Source organism: Amblyomma mixtum, chromosome 2 (assembly GCF_055824585.1).
Source record: "Amblyomma mixtum isolate Tamu chromosome 2, ASM5582458v1, whole genome shotgun sequence".
In the NCBI taxonomy this organism is placed as follows: domain Eukaryota; kingdom Metazoa; phylum Arthropoda; class Arachnida; order Ixodida; family Ixodidae; genus Amblyomma; species Amblyomma mixtum.
In genome coordinates, this window is record NC_143013.1 from 61,106,937 (window position 1) to 61,121,431 (window position 14,495).

Consider the following 14,495-nt stretch of genomic DNA (forward strand, 5'->3'; position numbering starts at 1 on the left):
ACGTTCGTGCATACCCCGAAGCCAGCATCCGTCAAATCGTCGAGGCCGTTGGATCCTCCCGCTATTCAGTTTGGAGAGTGCTCAAGAAGCATAGTTTTTATCCTTACCACATATCGCTGCAAAATGTTCTCAGTGAAGACGATTATAAAAAGCGGTATGAATTCAGCAACTGGGCGTTGATCAACTTTGCCGAAGGCACAGACTTCTTCAGGAAAGTTCTGTGGACGGACGAGGCCCACTTTTGCCGTAATGGGGTGTCAATGTACACAACGGCCACTACTGGTCTGATCAGTACCCGCACAGGCTCCGGGAACAAGTCCGGTGGTCAGTGAATGCCTGGTGTTGCATTTATTCAGATCGAGTTGTGGGGCCGTACTTTCCGGAAGAAAATCTAACAGCAGTCATACAGAGCGAGTATTCTAAGTGGTGCTGTCAGCGATTTCATGTCCGAGATTCCGTTGTCAAGTCCACAGCTCGTGGTTCCAGCACGACCGGACGCCTGCGCACTTCTCGTCGCGTGCAAGGGATTGACTCGACAACAACTTCCCCGGTAAGTGGATAGGGCGCGGTGGGATCATGTTTTGGCCACCTAGGTCACCCGACCTAACTCCATTGGACTTCTTTGGGGTTACGTCAAGAACGAAGTCTACGCAACTGAACCCGAAAACGTGGCAGACCTGAAACAAATAATCAGGGCACGTCCGAATATACTCCCGCAGGTTGTGAAACGAGTGCTAGAGATTCATGGCATGCGTAGCGGTTGAAGGCAGGCAGTTTGAGCATTACTGATGCATAAAACCTAGCCAAAAAGATACGACCGGGCGACAGTCATCAGTTCACGTCTTTTGAAATTACTTTAGATGAAAAATAATAGAGCACAAGTAAACAACTTGCACACCATTCCTTTCTTGGCCGAGCCAGAGCGAAAAGGGAAATCTTGCGCGTTATCACCGTGCTGCTTTTTCGAATCCGCTGACGGCAGGAAACGTGCCTCCAAATTCAATGCAAATGACTAAAAAAGAGCGCGTGGTGCTCACGGAAGCAGTGACTATGCTCTCTTCTCGAGCGCCTGCCTGCCGCAGTCACAGCCTTGTCGGCCTTGGTGCTGTCGGTTGTCGTCGTCATTTCGCCAGTCTCTTACGTAGTATCGTGGGTGGGATTTCTGACGCACTCTGAGCGTGCAGTTCCCGAATCGGATCCGAAAAGGCTGAAAATTCAATCGCGAATATCTCTATACCTCTTGCACTTAGGGACATGCTGCATATTGTATTTGCTTTGAATCATTGAAGTCTCCAAAATTGCGATTGCAATATGCAGCGTAAAGTGTAGAGTTAATAATATAATTAACGAAATTTGGCTAATTAATTATTTAACTGGGACCGCTATTGCCTTATCTTGTGTCCGCCGAAACGAATATACATTCCATGAAGGCGGCATTCACGATGCTATGAACGCCTTCTTTTTAAAAAATCTGTAAAGGGCAAAAAACACTATATATATATATATATATATATATATATATATATATATATATATATATATATATATATATATATATATATATATATATATATATATTGCGAAGAAAAGCTTTCTTAACTGCTGTTTATAAGTTAAGTAAAAGGAGGAACATCACTTCATATCGAAACATTTATTAGGTCGTTCCGGCCAGAAGCTGGCGTTCAGCAGATGAACGCGAGCTTCATGGCTACTGCATATATATATATATATATATATATATATATATATATATATATATATATATATATATATATATATATATATATATATATATATATATATATATATATAGTATTCTGGTTCCAATGGCCCAGGTTACTAGTATAGGTACAGCATTACGTCAAACGCGACTGTTCTTTCGAGCTTTATTTTACCAATAGTTTTGGTAATGGTATTCCCTTCTTCACGGCAGGCTTACAATCGATACCCACCATGACAGAGAAGTTGCGGACACCGAACGAACAACGTTTTACTTAACTTTATATATATAAAAGTACTAGCTCTGAACGCTGCCTACAATATACAATACAATGCTTATGCACATACCGTTTCTTCGCAGTGTGGCCAGCGACCGTGCTCCCGGTAGGCCGCACGTTGTACACTCTTTGACCGATATGAGGCTTCTACGCGGTCGGCACTTGTCGGCAGTATAATATCAGGCCGTCGACTGACGAAGGACGCGAGATCGCACCGCTGGCCCGCGACGAGAGTTCCCCGAAATGTGAACGGCTGTGCGCAAAACGGAAACGAGTTGGCGAAACGTGCGGCGCATTGAAATTCAGCTGTTGAGCGCACAGCACTGCCGACAGGTGAGACTGTTCGCGCAGTTGCTTCGGTGGCCGTCAACTCTTTCGTCTATTTTGCTGTTGTTTTCTGCGGGAGGCATGTGCGGGGATATGCGTGTGTACGGTGGAGAAGCACTAACCGCAGTAACGTGAGACTATGTTGGGATATCCTTTCATGCATAGGTAGCGTGTGCTTCAAGCTGGTTTTTGAACGTCAAGTCTGGTAAGCTTTGATTAAAAGAGAGAAAAGTATGCTAAGCAAGCAAGAGTTTATGTGGGCTATTTTGTGTATTTAATGTTACTTGTTCCTGCAAGAATAGACAAAAATTGGAGGGACTTAAGCTCCGCCTTAAGGGTATGGCACGATAGCGTAATGGGTTAATTCTCATATATGCAGAACGTCCTTCCCTACTTTACACTCATATGTCCCTGGGAGTCCTCATACCTGTCCTGGCGCAGTGGTACAGCGATTAAGCGATGCGCCACTGCCCTGCGATGGCAGGTTCTCCCAGCGGTGGGCCTTGTGTGACCCAGGTTGTTCTTCCCGAGCTACCAATGATTAACTGCCACATGCCACGGCGGGCAGTCTTCTCACTATCCGGTGGGCAGGTTGTGATGACGTCACAAGGCCACGTGACCTAGGTGGCCCACCCGCCTCCTAGGTTGCTCTCTGGGCGCCACCTGCCAGAACCGTGCTCGTGATTTTTCGTAAACAGCGCAAATTCCGACGCCGGATTTTCTAGGTTAGGCCTTTAACGCTGTCGCGTTGGGAATTGGCCGTTGTGGGAAAGCAAACTGTTTTTTTTTTGGAGCGAGATGTTACTTTGCTATGTCATTCCTGCTTTCTGTTCTTTAGTTTGCTCCATATTTCGTTTTTTTATGCGTAGCATATTGCAATCACTCAGTTCAGCCCTTGGGCGCGGCCGGGCAGCCAACAAACCACGTGACGTGACGTCACGACAGCCGGAGGAAAAACCGTAGGTAATGATGATGGCGATTCTTTGTGAGAATTGCAAACACAGTAAACAAGAAAAAAAGAAAAAGAAAGAAAAAAAAGAGAAAAAGAAGAAAAAAGAAAAAATTCAAGAAAAAAAAACAACGGCTGAGCATGGTGGCGGTTGCCACCACCCCGTTTCAAAGGGGGCGCTCCTAGCCATCCATCCATTCATCCATACGTCACGGAGGAAAGGCTGCTGACAAAATTGAGTGCCGCCAAGCAATACCTCGCGCAAAAAGACCGCGCAATATGCAACGCATTCTTGGCTTAACCAAGCTAAGCCTGGGCATCATTTTTTTTTGTCTTTGTGAAATTCAGTATCTTTGGATTCCGGTGGCTGTCATGGAAGGCCGCGGTAAAAACGACATGTTAAAATAAAAAATAAGGCGAAAAGAGATTAGCATAAGCAGATATACAGTATATTATGTTGCAGCTTAAGCGTGCAGAAGCCTCTCAGTGCCCTCCAAATTGTTATATCCCTCCCGCTCCTCGTGCCAATCGCGGCAACCACTGAGCTAACGACGTGGAAAAATGGTGGACTGATTTAAAATGGCCGCTCGCGCTTGGCGTTATTTTGTTTTATTCCTCGTTCTGACGTGCTTGTAACCAAGATGTGGTGGCCTCGTGCTCACTTTGCGCAGTTTTCATGTCCAACATTCTCCGACAAAAATTTTGAAATTGGAAAATTGTAAGATCATATTACAGAAATATTGAAGGAAATCGTTCATTCTTCTGATATGTCTAAAATATTTCTTTTAAAGTGTTTCCACCGATCGCATCAAAGAGTTAAGATTGCAATAGAAAACCAGTGGGGAAAGCTTTAGGCGCTCACAAGAATGTTAACAGAAAAAACAAATTCACGACTGACGTCGGGTGATGAGCGGATATACTGAATGTTGCAGTGAAATCTTACATTATGCGAAAAAAATTGCTTTTGTAAACGGCTTGCCATTGGAACACGCTTTTGCCCAGAATTGTTGGGTATGAGTCGCACTGCATCCGCTGTACCGCGTGGTAGCAAAACTCATTTCGTGCCGTGCATCATGAGTGACAGGAAGTATGCGGGCTACGACTCTGAGTCGTCCTCATTGAAGGCATGCCTATCTGTGCTCTACGTCCGGCAGCCTGCTATGCGCAATAAAAGCCGCTTTTCGAGGCGCGTCACCGGAAGACTGCGCCGCAGCGAGAAAGTAGAAGTTGAGGGGACACTTTCTTTCTTTCTTTCTTTCTTTCTTTCTTTCTTTCTTTCTTTCTTTCTTTCTTTCTTTCTTTCTTTCTTTCTTTCTTTCTTTCTTTCTTTCTTTCTTTCTTTCTTTCTTTCTTTCTTTCTTTCTTTCTTTCTTTCTTTCTTTCTTTCTTTCTTTCTTTCTTTCTTTCTTTCTTTCTTTCTTTCTTCCTTCCTTTCTTTCTTTCTTCCTTTCTTTCTTTCCTTCTTTCTTTCTTTCTTTCTTTCTTTCTTTCTTTCTTTCTTTCTTTCTTTCTTTCTTTCTTTCTTTCTTTCTTTCTTTCTTTCTTTCTTTCTTTCTTTCTTTCCGGTTGTAGTACGTTTAGAGATAGCTTAAGAAACATGATCGCACAGCGAATTCGAAGGACGCTTAGTGTATGCGACAGAGGAACAAGGTATTCTCCGATATGCGACAGCGCAAGATATTAAGGCGCTGTCGCCGTAATGTCTTGCGCTGTCGCGTATCGGAGTGTATCTTGCTCCTCCGTTGCATGCACTAAGCGTCTTTCGCCTTCTCTGCGCGATCGCATCGTCGAGCTTGGCGCTTTGCTGCTAGGTCACGTTCATGTACCGCAGGATTCTGACGAGACCGTCACTCTGCGCTCTCATTGGCTTCGAGTGGTCCCGAGCGGTTCCGAGTGGCTCCAAGTACGCTCCTAATGGCTGCGAGTGATGAAGTTCACTGACGTCACGCCTCGTTATGTACGTGACGTCACACTCTCCACCCACAATTGGAGATTTTCGCTTGTTTTAATTCAAGGAAATTTTGCCTATGACTCCATGTTCGCTTATATGATACATTATTACATTCTGCATCTTCAAGACACGCCATTTTACGCCATTCGGCCATAAATTCGCCATAATTCGTCAAACTGTGTGGTGATGTCACACCGAACCGGTTTCGACCTTCCGCGGTTTCCAGTTTTTGGTGTCTAGTGATGTACGGGGGAGACCCTTAAGATTCACATAAAAGTTGTAAATATTTCTTCTGGCTTCGTAGATGGTGGTGAAAAACGTTTTTTAATACTCAGAGAGAGTTTGGGGATCAGAAGACCCCGCTACATGGTCGGTATCCTTAGTCCGGGACACCACACGACGACGCCTCGCCTCGTGCCCGCTTTACTAGAGCCCTTTGGAACTCCAGTGTGGAGCAGTTGAGGAGGGCAGTCTCCCATGCTTCTGGGGTGGGGGTGGGGGAAGGTGAGGACCCTGAGTACATGACCACACCATGTGAAAGATATCGCAGATCCCTCCACAGTGCGGGCAGCCCCCAGCTGTGTTCGTATCGAAGTGTTTTGCTATGGCAGGACAGAGAAGAGTTCCCGTCTGCAGGCGCCGCAGAGTTCGCTCCTCCGCCTTACTCAGCCCCTAGGCAGGTGCCGAGTAGAGGCGGTGGCTATCGCAGTAATGCATTAAGATTTCCCGCTTCGTAGAGACATACGCCGCTTGCAAGTCACGGCCCTTGCCTTGTTGTCGAAGATGAGGGCACACCGAATATTCATTCTCTTGCGTTCGTACAAAAGACAGAGACGCAGTGAAAGGGGATCAATTAGATCTCCAAAGAGCGCCGTTTACAAAGCATTTTATTTTTCTGCAGATATTCTGGTAGTTAATAAAAAATCCTTCATTTCGAACAGATTACGTTTATACAGGTAGAAGAAGAAATACACGTGCGGTCGCTGTTTGCCACGAGCTTATCATTTAGCTGTTCCATGGCGGGCTTTTACGAGAACAAAACTATATGTGCCCGTAATGAACTGTTTATGCTCGATGAATTTTTTAAAGTTTTGGAACTCTCTATCCGTCATTTTTGCCTTCTTCTAAACGCAGGATTTTGTGGCTAGCGTTTTTTCTATAGCGTCTATTTTATACACGGTGTTTCACCTAAGATTTTACCCAAATTTTCAAAATGCGCTCTTTGAGATAGAAGAGTGCTTTTTTCGGCATAGCGTTTTCAGTGGTGTAATAAATCAGAATACTGCTGAGACGAGCTAACTAGTCGGCTGGTTAACTACTATTGAATAGTTAACTTTTTAATCGCTTCCGTTAGGCTGTTCATTATTGAAAGGCATGTAGCCCACCATGATTAATGTCCATATCAGTTTTTAGAATTTCGAAAACGCGGTTACCCTCGGTGCTGTGGCCCAACAAATTTTGGCTTTTTCGACGAGTTACGTGCACTGGATAGGTTGCTTTGCCTGCAAGCTTCTCGAAAACGCATGTATTTCGGCCTGATGTAGCAAGAATTTGTTGGGCCACAGCACCGATGGTAACCACGTTTTAGAAATTCTAAAAAACTGATATGAATATTAACTGCGGTGGGCTACGCGCCTGTCAATAATTAAGGAGCCTAATAATAAGAGTTTAAAATTGAACTATTCAGTATTAGTTTACCAGCTTACTAGTTAGCACAGCTGTATTCTGATATATCACACCACTGAAAATTCTATGCCAAAAACAGCTCTCTTCCTAACACAGAAAGTCCATTTCTAAAAATTGTGTAAAATCTTAGGTTACACACCCTGCATATCGGAGAGCAGGAACGGTAGTGCATAGTCTGCGGAGGCGGAGCCCGTGCTGCATTCTCAAGTAGTAACTGACTGCAGAAGTAGACTATTATAAGAATACTAGGATCGGAATAATAACAACTCAGCGCAGAATAGTATGCAGGCTCGTTAACGCTACAAGAACGATGTGAATTTCTGTAGCTTTCTAAGTGCTTGTCCATCCGTGCTTCAAAGATATACGTCATTTAGGAAGGTGATGAAGGTGGGAAAGTGGTTCGATTCGGTGGTTATTTTTGACTCCAGTCACAAGGAGCTTTAGTTAAAGATATCATCATCATCATCAGCCTGACTACACCCACTGCAGGGCAAAGGCCTCTCCCATGTCTCTCCAATTAACCCTGTCCATCGCTAGTTGCCGCCACTGTATCCCCGAAAACTTCTTAATCTCATCCGCCCAACTAACTTTCTGCCGTCCCCTGCTACGTTTGCTTTCTCTTGGAATCCACTCCGTTACCCTTAGGGACCAGCGGTTATCTTGCCTTCGCATTACATGCTCTGCCGAAGCCCATTTCTTCCTCCTGATTTCAACTAAGATGTCATTAAACCGCGTTTGTTCCCTCACCCACTCCGCCCTCTTCCGATCTCTTAACGTTACACCTATCATTTTCCTTTCCATAGCTCGCTGCGTTGTCCTTAACTTAAGCTGAACCCTCTTTGTTAGCCTCCACGTTTCTGCCCCATAGGTGAGTACCGGTAGGATACAGCTGTTGTATACTTTTCTCTTCAGGGATATTGGTAAGCTACCATTCATGATCTGAGAGAACCTGCCATATGCGCTCCACCCCATTCTTATTCTTAGTTAAAGATGACCTCTAGATAAAGACTCCTGCTCTAAGACGCGCAGGCATTGCTTGATACGCATGATCCGACCGACGTGAGATCAGCAGTGCGAACGAAACAGCATTGGGCATAGGAAAAAGAACAGAAAAAAATTTTTTTTATATGCGTCGAGCTACGTTTGTCTAAAACATAACACAGATGCCTCGCTGTGCTGCTTAGTCGAGGCAAGGAAATAAATTACCCTGGATATTTAAAGTTACGTTCAAACGGAGCATTCCAGCTGGCTATTCCGGTTTTTTTGCTTTTTGAATTCTACCGCATTAAAAGCCCCACCGGAAGGAAAAAAATGTGTCGTAGTTCATAAAATTCGTCCATTGGCTGGAAGGAGCTGACGTCACCAGACCGGAAATTCCCATTGAATGGAGGCAAGTGACACCACTTTCGGTAAAATCATCAACCGCTTCTGATATGGTACATTGTTACATATGCCACATATTATGTCACATTTCCAACACACAAGGTATTGGTCCCCATAAATTATTTGTTCGAGATTTCCGCAGCCAAAAAAAAAATTGGGTAATGTTTATTTGTCTTCGTACAAAAGCTAGCGCAAAACACGACACACACAAGAAAGGTAGATAGGACAACGGACAATTTGTCTATTTATTATTTATTTATGAATACTGCGATCTTGATACAAGATTAATGGCGGGAGCATTGCTTTTCCAAAATACAAAAAAACAAACAAAATATAGTCACGAGCATACATGCAAAACATGCATACATACAGGTTAAACAAAAAGAATAAATACCGTGACACGCTAAATAACAACAATCAGTTTAAAATGACTTCTGGTTCACAACTTCAACAGTGAGATTTTTCCAGTCACTGATTGTCCTTGCTACATTTTAAAGCGTGCTAATGTTCATATATTGTGCGGATGCAGTGAAGCACATTTTGAGCCTGTTTTCGAAAGAGTTTCAACTTTCAACCAACCGACAATTTCGTTCTCCACATCTCTTGAGATCGCCCTCTCCCAGGCCTATCTGCACCACACTAGATGAGGGTGGCTTTTTTCGTCTGCAACATGCTTCTTCGTTGAAGACAGCGCGGCAACATATAGCTCGGAGAGAGTCCCTCCTGCAACCTTCGCGAGTAACAAGCGGGAAACCAGTGTAATTGGATCAACGCCGATAGTATCACGGCGGGCGTTCCAAGAATAGCTCTCAAAGCATCGACCGCCGGATTCCGAAGATTGGATCTAGCGGCCCCACCATCGGACCTTGCCGGGAACTCCTTCGGGATTATGTGGGCTCTATTTATCCGCAATGCTGTCGCTAAAAATAAATAAAAGTCCTCCACATCAAGGTTAGGTAGGGACGCGCGAATATTCGAAACTTTCAAATATCGTACCGAATATCCCGCTGTTCGAGAATCAAATGATCGATTTTCGGAGTTATTTGAAACTAATCGACTAGGTATCTTCAAGTCTTCGAATGGACTGAATAATTGGTGCGAATTTCGATTAAAGCGAGCCACATTTTTATTCTACGGCTGCTTTAAAAATAGGGTCCAGTCTAACGCCGCACTGCATGGCGGCGTTAGAACCTTCCATCTCGCCCAAAGCGAGATGGAAGGTTCAGCGCTATGATGCAGTTCGTAAGTGTGGCGGCGTAGTGAATTGCCATACATGGCCTCCAAGACTGAGAAGAGCAACAGGGCAGAGGCAAGTTTCCATGTCATATGCGATCATAACCCTCTCATCTACATTGACATACATGGCGTAGTATAATGGCTATCATCACCAGTAGCAAATTATAGTTGCCCATGCGTATGGCCTAAAGTTCAGAGTTTTAACGTTCTGACTCAGTGTTCCGTGCCCTTTAATGGAGATCAATATTGCATTTTTTGACAGCTATAATTATAACTCCACATGTTATAGGGCCCTGATGCAGAGCCGCAGCTATAGCACTTAGCGCTGTCGCACGATAATTCGTTCTGCATGAATATTCGCTCAAGTACGGAATATTTTAAAAAATATTCGACTCGTACTTGATTCGGTTTAATCGACCCTACTCGCATTCGACTCTACAACAAAGATACACTATTCGTGTTTGATTCGGTTCTGAACAAAATACTCAACCAAAATGCTTTTGCTTAAGCTAAAGCGATTGCCGCCGCGGTGGCTCAGTGGCTATGGTGCTCGGCTGCTGGCCCAAAAGACGCGGGTTCGATCCCGGCCGCGGCGGCTAGAATTTCTTTGGAGGAGAAATTCTAGAGGCCCGTGTGCTGTGCGATGTCAGTGCACGTTAAAGAACCCCAGGTGGTCGAAATTTCCGGAGCCCTCCACTACGGCGTCTCTCATAGCCTTAGTCGCTTTGGGACGTTAAACCCCACAAAACCAACCAAACCAACGATTGCACAATATGACACGCAAAGTCTTCTTTAGTAATACATGCCTTTAAAGTTCGGCTACGCATGTAGCCAGACGCACTCAGCGTCGATAGGCACCTCCCATAGTGCTGCTGCGCGCGCTAATTCAGTTCTGGATTGTTGTCTATTCTTCCGGCCTAAGCGAATGTAGAAGACAAACTGGAAGCCAGGCGCACTCCGTGAGTGTCTTCGGCGAAAACGACCGAGAGAAGAACAAGCTCTGCAGTTGCTAACGCGGAATTGGCGTATTAAATTGTGACACCGTGTAATCGCTTTTGCTTAACCATTCACGTTTTTCGTGAATGCGCTGATTCTTAAGCATTAATACTCTTTGAGAAGCTACCCTCTACCATAGGCACTGCTGCTGGAGGCAGTTTCTCCGTTATAACCTCCCTGTCGCACCAGGGACTCTAATTGCTCTCCCATTACCGCCAAGCGCGCTGATTGCATTGACGGCACGGTTTCAGACGGGAAACGCCGCGTGACCTTGACAAACAATCGTAACTATTCGCTCACACCTACGGCAAGGGCGTCGTTCTCCTCATTACCATTCAACGCTCGGCACCATAAACGGACGGCAATCATGACATCGCTCCGTACACACGATGCACGCTCTTCAACGAACGACAGTGTAATTCTGTGTACCGGTGACACGAGTGGAGGTGTAGTTCATTGTGGTCAGACCGTAGACGTTTCCAAGAAGTGTTGCGCTCCACCTTGATGCTCGCTGGAGGGTCGTATGCATGTGTTCTGAGTACACAGGACCTGGTAGCATGAGTTTTCTGCAAGTGTCGGCGACATTTCTGCACTCATTTGCGTAAACAATTCTCTGTTTTCTGCTTCTACGGCTGTCCAAACAATGCTCTTGGTAAACACGTTCTGTAGTTGCAGTGTATTTTGTTCCGTGTCACCCTTGGTACGTTGCCTGCCCTTGAGTGGTGGTGTCAATGTTCTCGATGACACGCGAAAATGTTTTCTAATTCTATTGTCAGCAACATCGTGAGGTGGCTTAGTGGGCTTGTTGTTCGGCTTCTGAGCCCTAAGGGTTGAGGGCAGAGCAGCCAGCGTTTTCAGGAGCGCGCCATCTGTCTGTGCTCTTGTGTTCAATATGGTCACTGCAGCGTGCGCTCATCATGCGGATGGAACCACGGCGCAAAGCATGCAGCAGAGTCGACTCTTCTAACAAAAGCACGTGACTAAAACTTTATCAGTGGGATGCTTAGTTGCGCACCCGACAGATATGGAGTCGCGATGTAATCAGAGGTAGAGTGTGTAGATGCCTGCTGTTTTGCTTTCATGGTGGTGGAGGCGGAGGATGAAATAAACTTTGATTTGCCATAAGACATAGAGGGTCGGGGTTAAAGATAAGGTTTAGATAGCGCGTGGGCCCTCTCGGCGGCGCTAGGTGGCTTGAAGTCCATGCTTCACTGCGACCTCTAGGGCTCAACTCACTACCCGGAGTTGTACCTTCGGGTCAGGGCTGAGCAACGCAGGCTCCCGCTGACTTTGGTTTGAGATTTGGAACCTCAGAGGTGGCTGGTCCTCTGGGCATTCGAATAGGATGTGATTGAGGTTCACTTTAGAATTATTGCAGGGAGTGCAGCGGGAATTGTATTCCGCGGGTTACATCAGGCATTAGATATAAGGATTTGGAATGTGCCCGTTTGAAGTTGCTGCCTGGCAACCTGCTCTGCTTTGGAGAGGAATTTGTGCACGGGTGGGTATTTTAGTCAATCGTTTCGATAGTGGAGGGTGATTTCATTGTAGGTTACCAGGCACTCCCTCCTGAACCAGGAACACTGGTCGCTCTGTGCCCGGTTGACGAATTCTCGGGCACATTCATGAGCTGCCGTGTTCCCTGAGCTCTCCATCCTATAAGACCCAAGCTATCCACAGAACGGTTCCTGCTTTCAGGGTGACGAAAGCCATTGACCCAACGCTACAAGATTACTACAGGGAACGCCGTAGTGAAGGGCGCCGGAAATTTCGACTACCTGGGGTTCTTTAACGTGCACTGACATCGCACAGTACACAGGCCTCTGGAATTACGCATGCATCGAAATTCGACGGCCGAGGCCTGGTTCGAACCCGCGTCTTCCGGGTCAGAAGCCGAGCACCATAACCACTGAGCCACCGCGGCGGCACTGACGGCTGATAAAATGGCGACGGTCGCTCTGTGTTCCTGCCACGCACGCTCCTTGCAAGCCTTCAGAGCGCTTCGAGAGGCATCCATTGCTTGGACCTCCGCTTCTTGAGCGAAGCATGTTGAGGGTCGACGTCTGAACGAACCGGAACTCTCGTTCAAAGCGTTCACGTGAGAAGGTTTTCCTGCCTCGGCGTCGGGGCCAAAATTCGATGAAACAGCTGTCGGTATAAAACAAGCGTTCCGAATGGCTTGCACAACAGATCTGGGCGGCCAAATAGCTCTATGATGTTTGGCGATGGTATACACCTAGCGGGTTTTCACATCATTTGCTGGTAATACTGCTGCGAAAAACAGCAGACTTGTATTTTCACGTAGCTGGGCCTACCATACCTCCACGAAACGCGTGAGGAGTCCACAACAAAAAGAGCACCAAATGGACTCACCTTGGAAGCAAAGGCTGGAAACTGACGCTGTTGAGAGCAGGTTTCAACGAGTCGCCGATATATGTCCGTATATAATCAGTGCAGCTGTTTTTGCTCAGCCCTTCACAGGCTAGTAACTTGAACACAGGCGCTGCGCATCTACTGTGGTTAGCGGAACAGTTTGGGGACACATGTGATGCGGCTTTCGGGTGCCTTGCACAGCACTGTCATTATGCCACGGTAGAGGTATGGGCTCAGCTGAAATACGACGCCCGTGTACGCAGCGCTGTGCAGAATCTGCTTGACTCGCAGCGTGTGTTCCTCGTTAACAGTGCGAAAAATGAAAAAAACTCAAGGATGGCATACAACCTGACGGGTCTTTTTTGCGCTATGTTTTCAAGCAACTTGAAACAAGTCCCGACCAAGCCTATGTTTCTGTTTGAACGAGCCATCAACTATTCACAGTTAACGGTGAGTCTTCCATCTGGTGTGCATGTAACGGTTGTTCAACGAGGTCTCTTGTCCACAGTGTCTGAACCGAAATTTTTGAGACGTATCTGCACTTCGAAGTTTCTTCAGGAATGCACAAATGTGCCTAGGAAGCCGTAAATTGGTCCCAGCAAAGTTCAGTCCATACACTATGAAGAGACGTAATATTCAGTGCAATACAGTGAAGTCGATACACAGTGACTCCTTTTTGCATATACTTTCTTTTGTAATTCCTGCTCTAAACTTTGTGGAACACTTTTCAGTCAGTGCATGTTTATTGCATTTAGGCTGTCACGCACCGCCCTCTAATGCCAAGTGGTTTTCAGTTGTGAGCATTGAGATAAGTGCTAGGGCTGCAGCCACCTTACGTCCCTGTTCTGATTCTTGAAATAAAATGTACAGTCCGGAAAAAGGTCCTTGGACCACGTACTTTGTAAACGAAGCCGACAGCTCTGTTGTTAGCCGCCGGCTGGAGACCACATTTGCAGAAGTGAAAGCCCGAATCCTGTTATTTCACGTCTACAACTGTGGTATGTAGCGTGCAGCGCATAACAGAGCTGTCCACTTTTTTTTGCAAAGCGCGCGGTCCAAAGACTTTTGTTCCTGAATGCACAGCTGCTACATAGTACAAGTAACCCTGGGAGAGCATTTTGGGGCATGAAAAATGCCTTTTTTTTTTGCGGGCAAAATGAGGCGGGTAAATGATGGGGGCATTGTATTATCAGAGTCTTATATAATGGTCACATTTAATTTCACTCAATCCTCATTAAAGGACTCTTGAAAGGACAGGACATTAAAGGACAGGAGTCTTGAAATGAAATCTACAGGTACTGCATGACGCAAAGAACCCTGCAGTAATAGAAGGCAGGATGAATGCAAGCGATTGCAAGAAGTTGAGCACTAGGCCAGTCTTTATTGGAGAACTCTGGTATTATCGCTGGTTCAGCATAAGTGCAATTACGACGGCGCAAAAAACTTTGCGTTTGATAAACAGCAAAGCGCTCCTTGTAAGACTTTTGTTTATTCATGGCGCGATGTTGTGCAAAAAGTTGTTTACCGTTTGTTTACTTTATGCTTATTTTTAATGGTCATTAATATTTGTCAATGCTAGCGCATTCTCACCGTGACT

At 45.7% G+C, this 14,495-nt stretch overlaps 1 protein-coding gene across 2 annotated transcripts in view; it reads right to left on the reverse strand.

Annotated features, from left to right (window-relative positions):
- Positions 1 to 2,169, reverse strand: part of LOC149359509 (sodium-coupled monocarboxylate transporter 2-like) — a 38,104-nt gene extending 35,935 nt beyond the window's left edge. The window contains exon 1 of one of the 2 annotated variants that reach the window (XM_089571709.1): positions 2,068 to 2,169. The gene's annotated coding sequence lies outside the window, so the exon portion shown is untranslated. The remainder of the gene's footprint in view (positions 1 to 2,067) is intronic. The other variant, XM_089571710.1, reaches the window with a different exon arrangement.
- Positions 2,170 to 14,495: the final 12,326 nt, after the last annotated feature.